This window comes from Dreissena polymorpha, chromosome 8, assembly GCF_020536995.1.
Source record: "Dreissena polymorpha isolate Duluth1 chromosome 8, UMN_Dpol_1.0, whole genome shotgun sequence".
In the NCBI taxonomy this organism is placed as follows: Eukaryota; Metazoa; Mollusca; class Bivalvia; order Myida; family Dreissenidae; genus Dreissena; species Dreissena polymorpha.
The window spans coordinates 104216742-104219418 of record NC_068362.1 but is presented as its reverse complement, the minus strand read 5'-3'; positions in this window follow the sequence as shown (position 1 = coordinate 104219418).

Genomic DNA, 2677 nt, shown 5'->3' with positions numbered 1-2677 from the left:
TTCCTTAAATTATGTTAAATCCACATAATACCCGGTCCTATGGACTTTGTTAACTTGCAAGATCGGAAGTGTATCATAGGACCGAACAATCAAATCACCGACTCAAAATTAATGACATATTTATAACTGAAAATAAACAACTAATCATTGAACAAGTATCACTGAACGATGAAAAAACCACAACACTCCCACACAGTATTTACAAGAAAAACATCTATGCTACAAATAAACTTAAGACAATCTAGTTAAAAATATAACATGATTTAGTCCCATTCCTGTATACAAATATACCAATTTTACAATTAAACATTTTATGTATTGTTCAAATACTATATGTTTTCATTATCTACCTCTAAGCTTATGTATCTTATTAAGTGTGTAATATAAAATGGAACTGAAACAGGTACTGATTGCAATTGACATCGACAAATGCACTAGTAAAATTTAACGAGACTTGTTTCATGGATTTTGGCATATCTTGAAACATGCCAAGTTCTTGAAATTGGAATATTTAAATATAAAACAGTTCAAGTATCATAACCAGTGCACAATATTTTGAAAAAAAAAATATCAGAAACTAGAAAATGTACAGAGACCTTATGCCCCAACAACCTATATTTGAACACGAACAATCCACTTTATATTTTACACTCGACACAGGACAAATAGTTGAAATTCAGCTAACTCGGGTCGGAGCACAAAATGCCTGTCTGAACGAGCGAAATCGGTCAAACAAGTAGATATTTAAAAATACATTATTCTACCAAACCTGAAGCCTATTTTTATCTGAGATCATTTAAACATTAAGGTCACTTAACTGAGCAAGTTTTATCAAGATCCACCCAGTAGTGCAAGATAAAATGAGAACAAAACATTTTGTCACTGTACATAATTTATCAAATACACAAAGAAGCATAAGTCTGCAATAGCTTGTAGAATCAATAAGTCCTCTCTATACAACAAACTTCTTATTGAGGTCGTTTAACTGTTGTAGAAAGATATGGCCTAACTGCAATCAAAAGGGTGATACGCGACACACCGTTGTCTGAATGGTGGTAATTTGTTGTAAGTTATTTTTAAATTACATTACTTAAGACGACTTGACAGGCCCAAGCTCTTAATAGAAACATATCAACTTTCACTTGAAAAGGATTTACATGTGACACGTCGTCTTATGATGGTTGACATTTAAGCCAAGTGATTGAAAATCTTCCAAAACATGTATATAGAAAAGTTATGGCAGGGGAATGAATGTAATGGATAAAGACGAACATTTGATTTTATGTTTATATTAAATCCTGTATTACTTGACAAGTTAACATTTCTTCATTCTTTCAACCAAGGTTAGTTATTCTCATATCTTATCAGTATTATCCCTTTAATGTTTATTTTTCTCTACAAATGAAACGTATTATGTACTATACGGAGATCATAAAATATTTATTTGGAGTGTCAGTCGTATAATTCTAACTTAATTAATATACATTGTTAGAGATTATAAATAATTATTGAAACATACACTAAAAAGCAATTTAAATGTCGTACATGGTACTCGTTTTTTTGTTTCAGTATATATTCCATTTTAATTTCTTGGTACGATATCTATTCAAACGACACACGAACACTAACTTGGTACATAAACATGTGCTTAATATATTGTCCAGCACATAAACCCAAACAGAGCATTATGCATCTTGTCAAATCTTTGTTACCAGACTACATCTAATGTTGAAATTTTCGCTATTGCTATAAGGAATTGATTTTATATGTGTTAACTTTATTTTGTGAAATATTGTACGAAATATATGTTGATTTTGAGGGTTTAGGGGCTTTTAATACTAACACAAATAGTTCTAACAAGTTAAAGACAAAATACCGAACAATACGCGTATATTGTCACTCTATATTACCAGGCACATCTAATATGAACTTTTGGCTATTGCTATAAGGAAAATTGATTTTATATGTGTTAACTTAATCTTTGAAATACTGTGAGAAATATTCATTGATTTTGAGGGTTATGGGATTTTAATAAAGACACAAATATTTCAAACAGTTAAAGATAAAATGCAGTACCATACCTACCATACGCGAATACACAGAAAGACACACAGACAGACATACAGACAGACACACATAAACACAAAGACAGACACAGACAGACACACAGACAGACAGACACACAGACAGAAAAAAACAGACATCACTTGAGTTGGTATAACATCATAACAGTATATAATATGCAATAGTCATTAAAGAATATAAATACATTAAACAAAATCGATTGAACGAACATGTATGTTCTATCGATGCGATTAGAAATGCATTAAACAGTATTTTTAGGATCGTATTTCTTATAACAATGAAGCCTCTTCGATATACCTACATACATTAGATATTAATGATTTGTCACATCAAACTTATATCTTGAAAAGTGTATTTACAGAACAGAACAGAGTGGAATAGAACAGTCTTAATTATTTTTAACAGGTTACAAAACAATAACATTTTGTAATAACATTCGGGAAAAATTGATAAGAGAATTCACCAGACATAAAAAAACAGTGTATATACGTTAAATCATTGTAAAACCTGTGGAAAGTGGTTGTTAAGTGAGATCATTAGAAGAGAATCAATACTAGTGGTTATTTAAAACAAATTGTCTAGAAGAAAACAA